General features: G+C 35.5%; 1 long non-coding RNA gene across 1 annotated transcript; it reads right to left on the reverse strand.

The window, feature by feature from the left end:
- Nucleotides 1-4135: 4135 nt before the first annotated feature.
- On the reverse strand, nucleotides 4136-6328 carry LOC130430271 (uncharacterized). The gene is made up of 3 exons (XR_008907761.1): nucleotides 6182-6328; nucleotides 5501-6060; nucleotides 4136-5383 (listed from the first exon to the last, which is right to left on the reverse strand). It is a non-coding gene; the product is annotated as an uncharacterized LOC130430271 (long non-coding RNA).
- Nucleotides 6329-6788: the final 460 nt, after the last annotated feature.

The following is a 6788-nucleotide window of genomic DNA, read 5'->3' on the forward strand; positions in this document are numbered from 1 at the left end:
CAACTGTTCCATTAAACAATCATCCCATCAACAAAACTAGTAAGTTAAGTCAATTTGAAAAACGTTTATGATGTGAACAAAACATTGTACATAATTTGTAAAACATTGTATTGTTAATAAACAAAGATCTTAAAAAGGGCTACCTTGGTTAATGTGGTGATTTCAGACTAACCTTTATTTGCTCCTCTTGTGACAAGCTCTGGATGGTTCCTCGTCTTATGTGTGCTCCTTGTTTGGTTATTTGCATAGGTACACACTGATACAAAATCATATTTAAACTAAAAACCGACATCAAGGAGCTCATGTTGAAAGCTATTTTTGAGTGATCACAGTGTATCAAGATGTAATAAATATTTGTTTCTTGCCACCTCTCCATATATGTTCAAAAGCCCCAAATATCTTCAATAAACAATGCAATCCGTGACGGGCTTTGGACACGATTTATCATGTGATTAAATGCAAATGTTCACTGGTCCTATGGAAATAAAACTGTTTGTGGTCAGATCGCCAACCTGTTAAGAAAACCATGTTTTATTTCGGTTTCATTATGTGTAAGGGGCAATTCAGTGGGTCCACAACACGTTTGTTTAACTCATCCTTGAAAAAAAATCCTGTTCACTGTGTCAAAATACAAGCCAGAAAGTCATCATGAAGTTACATGATGAACGACCCATTTAACAAGAGAAATCAGACGGTGTGAAATATTTTCCAAATTCTCATTTGACAGATGGTTTCATCAGACTGGCCCAAAGTGAACTTCTGGTCTGTGTTTGTTTATCGGTCTGGCTTTTGGCATATAACTATTTATATTTTATTTAATATATAATAATATTAATTTATATTAATGTTTTATTGCATAATAATTTCTTAAACAAGAAATACCTTAATATGTTGCTTTGAAACAGCGAGTGCTTTGCACAGCGAGTACTCCTCATGTTATCAGGAACTTACTGCATCAGACAGGACTCCAGTCAATGCCTTTTAAATATTTTCATATTCGTCAACAGGAGTTGATGAGAAAGAGACCTCACAAAAAAGATATTCAACTGTATACTAAATATAGAATAGTATACTTAATACAAGCAAAGCATTTTTTTCCTAAAAATGAATTAATAATCTTCTTAGCCACATTTAATTATAAGCTGTCAATAGCTCATTATCAAAAACGTTCCATTCCAGTCTTTAAAGTTACAAAGATAAATATCAAGAAAACACCCAGTACAGACAAAAAGTATGCACAGCTATTTTTTCACTTCGTCAAATTCACAAGACTTTAAAGGGATACTTCAACCAAAAATTCAGTCACCAATTACTCACCCAAATTGTTCCAAAGATATTTATATGTCTTTATCCTGCTGAAGACTTGCCCCCCTTACAGGATTTATTTTTCCTACTATGGCGGTAAATGATAACAGAATATACATTTATGAATGAAATTTTAATAAAAAAACAAAAATCATCAATTTCTTTTTCTGTGTCATCCTTTAACTTTACCCTGTGGATCTTGTGAACTAGAATGTGGTGTGCCCAAGTCTGCATGTCACCTCTCCATTGCATAACCAACCACGTGTGAAAAAAAGAGAACAACAACAACAATTGATTACAAAATATATGAAAAAACTAGATAAAAATTTCACTGTATAAACTATATAAATATATTTTTGAATACATATTTTGTAAGACAACAAGTTAAGCTCTAAATTTATTTCATATTTACCTGAGATATGCCGACAATCTTCCGATACATCTGGTGTAAATCGTTGCCGTTGATACGGCAAATGTTCTCCATATGTAAAATGCCAATTCAGTACACAGACTCTTCTACGATGAAGTCATGCTTTTGTAAAAGTTATGTGGTTTTGCATTGTCCTGCTGAAGTATACAAGGCCCTCCCTGAAATAGACGTCGTTTGGAGGTATAGCCAAGGGAAAATATTTTTAGCAGGAGGTACTGTAATGTTTTTTTTGCCAGGGCTAAAGCAGGGCTTAATTTCAGCGCGGATTGTGGGTATTTCGCATTATTCTAAATTATGCCGCACATCAGCTTTAATAATGCAGGAAAATCATTAAATGGGGGGCTTCTGTCATGAATCTGCCTCATCACGTTATGTCTTTCTCGGTATTGTGGCAGAGTCATGGCGAAACCTTATGTTTTATGTGGAGAGAAGCGTTTTGGGCCTTATGACCTTCCATACTCTCTCTGAGTCTCCTCTGTTTCCCGTCCTTTCGTCATTATTGCTTGTTAATGAGTTCATTCCCCGCACCTGTTCCCTGTTGCTTTTGACCCCTTCAAATAGTCCTCATGTTTCATTGTACTGTGTTCGGTCATTGTTTGTGTTAGCTGTGTTGTTTCCACTGCTGGACTACTGTGATTACCTGTTTCCTCATGCTCGTGTTCCTGGTCCTGTTGTTGGTGATGATTCAGTCTTGTTTAAGTAAGTGTTTGGTTCATGTCCATTGTTTGGCTAGTTTAGTGTTTAGTTAGTCTTCATTTCTGTTTACTCGTGATTATTGTTTTACCTCCCCTTGGGTCTTTGTTTTGTTTTGTTTTTTTCTTATAAATAAATCATCTTTTGCTACCCCTGTGTTCGCTGCCTGCAATTGGGTTCTCCATCGTTTTACATGACACTAGTATGTTCTGTTTTGTGTGGTGTCTGTCTTCGTTCCTGTGTGTCTTGTCCCTCTGATTTTTTCCCCCTTGGGCTGTTCGGTGTTCAGCCCTTGGAGCGGGAGTACTGTCAGGATCCTGTCCTTACTATTCTGAGTTTTCGTGCCTTGTGGACAGGGTCGTGACAGCACCATGTCTTGTGTTTGTGTTTCGTCTTGTATGAAGACACGTGGCGCAATGTTCCTCCCTCACCTGTCTATTCATCTTCCCGCTAGTCTCCCTTAATGTTAAGTCATGTCACTTGTCCTTCACCATCCATGTTTTATTATCCCTCGTCAATGGTTCCCTTTATATAGTCCCCTTCTTTCCCCCGGCCTTTGCCGGTTCGTTTCACATTGTGAGACTCTAGATTAATGGTCTTGGTCTTGTCATGGACTTGTGTGCATTTTGTCTCGGTCTCGACTCGTACTCAAACATGTTCGGAATTGGACTTATGCCCGAGTCCACTGGAGTCCCATCAAATATATTAAATACATTGAAAAGACATCCCTTTTTGGGCCAAAAATGTAATTGTTTTTACGGCTCTGCATGCAGGCGTCTCCTGGTTGTCTAATATTGATGTCCAGTCTGTACAAAGCAAAAACTGGTAGAAATTTTGAATTATTCAGACTAGTTTCTATTTACACATGGAAATAAACCAAGTGGGACTCTTTGAAATACTGAGTTGAATGATTTGAGTGCAGTAAGAAAGCAAGCAACCATTGAATCAAGGTAAACTTTGATGATTTGTCAATGTTCATTGCATTGAATCGGTATCGCTTTTGTACCTGCAAAAATCACCATTAAAGACCTCTTTTTTTAGCTTTAGTTGAGCTCTTGGCTTTAAATTAGGAATCTTTTAGCCATAACTGTGTTAAAATTACATTAATTGTGGCAAAGAATTGATGACTTCTGAATTGTAATTTATACATTTTGAAATTGTTTGGATCACTGTTAATAAGTGGGTTTATTTTTTTCAGCTCTGTGGATCGTTAGTTTGATATACTTTTTTTTAGGAATTTGAACATATTCACAATCTGCTAAACCACTTCAACACAAAAAGACATCTGCATATGAAAATCAACAATGACAATCAATATAAGAAAGCTTCATGCTGCTATGTATGCTGGGTATCAACATAGTACAAAACTCATATATGACTCCCAGCATGCATTGCAGTTGATCCTTTTATCTGAATTATTTTGACAACTGTCACCATCGTTGAGGGTTGTATGATGAGTGTTGATGTCAGTTTGTGTGTCAGTGAAATATGTTTATTTATTTTCTCTCATTAGACTTGACTCGGACTTGACCATCTCTGAACTCGGTCTTGACTCGACCTCAAACTACTCTGGACTCGGTCTTGACTCGGACTCGAATGAGCTGGTCTAGACTACAACACTAGTTTTGTGGTTTTAAGTCATTTGGCATTTAATTTAGTCATATATCAACAAACAAACAGTAAAAAAAGAACTAAAGAAACACAAAAAATCACTGATGATCTGTTACTGTTTGCTTACTAAACGGGTATGAGATATACTATGTCTACTAACAAAAATCTGAATTTGTTTTCACATTGGAACAAGCGTCCTGTTGAATGTGTGCAGTTCTGCTTGCAGAGTGAACATTTGTTTAAAGAAACATTTGCAGGTAGCATAGTTTGGTAGACCACACATCCTGTTGTTATACACTGCCAACCCTCTTGTCAAGACATCAAATCTAAAAAACATCTGTCGTCATCAGAGACTGAGAAGTTGGTCTATTCGACAGCCTAAAAAATAAAGGAGCTAAAACGTGTGCTTTAGGGTGGTTTTGCACATTTCTCTGCTGTTACAGAGGTTTCAAGTTTTTTAATGAAAATTTTAATTGAAAATGTATAAAATGTCTGTTATTATCATTGAAAAAACACAAATGCAGGTCATCACATAAATAGGCAAGTACCTGACAAAATTGTTATTGTTACATACTGTTGGACATACTATTTACTATGTTATTTAACCTTACTTTGGTAAATATAACACAGTGTTTACTACAGTTTACAATTTCATACAAGAATACTACAATTACAGTAAAAGCACATTTGTCAACATTTGATGGTTCAAATACCCATGTGAGGTTTCTCTTCAAGTGTACAGTATATTTTTAGTGCAGGATTTTCTATAGACTGGTATGTGCCATTTTCAGTATTGTCAGATTATACATTTGCAAGCAGATTAGACATCGTCTTTTTTATATTATTTTAATAGACTATGCAGTCAAATATGTACTTGTTACAGTTTTTTCAAATTTTATTATTTTTTTGAGCATCCCACCTGACCAAATGGCAAACAATGAAAATAAATCTCTTTCCACAAAAAGAGACGTGGATATAATTGAAAGAAGTAAATCTATAGTTACTAAATTTACCACACAAGTGGACCATATTCCAGTTTACTACATAAAAAAGTGCACATTGAAATAACCCCGCGTAACAGGTTGATATAAAGATCTACAGTTAAAAGATACTTTAAGAGCTATCGTTTTGAGCATTTGTACTCAGAACAAGTGAAATGTCGTTCACTGAACATTTAACATGAGTGATTTGAGGTTGTATGTCATTTCTTATTGGATTCATCTCCTCTTCTTCACTGTTCTGTTGTTCATTTCCACAGCATTTACAATTTTTGCAGCAGTCATAGATCCACACAACAAGTAATGTCAAAGCGCAAATGACCATGAGCAGAATATAACCTGCAAGCTGGAAAAAGAAAAGAAAATGCATTTGTTATATTACTAAATATTTAATTTAAGTTATGACGTTTAAGAATTAAACATCTATTTGTATGAGTGTATTTTTGACTTCATAATAATTTACCTGTGACCAATCAACAAAAGTTTGAGTTTTATTTCGTAGTTGGATTTCTCTACTTGCGTTCCCATCAGTGGGTTTACACCATTTATTTCCCAGCACCTCATCATAAACATACACTCCATCCCAGTCTGTTAGACTACAAGTGTAATAGCTGCCATCATATAGCACAAGAAAGAACCACACCACAGGTGGAATCAGACAGTGCAGGAAACTTTTAACACAATCACATGTACAACACTTGACTTTACAACCACAGGGTCTTAACCATAAGAACATTAATACAAAGGCAAAGAAAGCAGGAGCGGTTATGATCAGATTAGAAAGATCACGATTCCACCCGATTCTGCACGGACAATAAAACTCCACATCCATCAAAGCCTCCAGTCCGATTAACAAACAGCTCAGTGGAAATGATCCGAAAACTGCAGTTGAGGACAGCTTGGCCATTAACTGCATTAACAATTCTTTTGTCAACTTTTGCGTCATGGCTCGAGGATGATTTCAAATCAACAGAGAGATTTACAAGATGTAGGTGAACTTGTGGCTCAAATGAAGACAGATTCCTGTCAAATACAGTATTATTTAGGATTATTTAAATCAGCAGCAGGAGTATAATTGAATTGAAATAAATGAAACAACAGATTTTCAGTGCAAAACAGATATTATTATACCATTTAGACTTACCTGTACAGTATTTGCTCTCGATTCTTGTGACGGGTTGTTAAACAATGTGACACTGGACAACACAAAGGGCTTCTGACTTTTTTCTTTCTTTCTGGTATGATATGCTGTCTTACAGTATATAATTCACTCCTCCTGTTGCTGCAACAACATTTGAAGATCACAGTGTGCACTGGGCAGTGTTTAAAAACAACTCACAGGAAGTTCTGCCTCTTTAAACATCAGCCATGTGGTCTCAGAGAAGCAGATTCTTTTTAAATGACACATTTTTATACTATATTAGTTGACGTTAACATGTTTGCTTATAATAGTTTCATTAACATTAGCAATTAGAAAATGAAAAAAATATCCCACAAATAAATTCAGGTGAGATCTCTTTAATATTCTCAACTGTTTAACTACATAGAAATGAGAATACATATAGAGCACAAATTGACACTATTGCTTTGTGTAAGTCTCCTGCTTACGTTTCGTAGAAAAGATAAAGGCATTATATATTGTAGATATTGTATCAACCAAATGTCATATCACTACAAAGTAAACATAAGTCTGCACGACATAAAATTCTTTAATAGCCCCTTTAGCGCTGTATTTGTATATCATATCCAAA

The sequence above is a fragment of the Triplophysa dalaica genome, chromosome 10 (assembly GCF_015846415.1).
Source record: "Triplophysa dalaica isolate WHDGS20190420 chromosome 10, ASM1584641v1, whole genome shotgun sequence".
Taxonomy (NCBI): domain Eukaryota; kingdom Metazoa; phylum Chordata; class Actinopteri; order Cypriniformes; family Nemacheilidae; genus Triplophysa; species Triplophysa dalaica.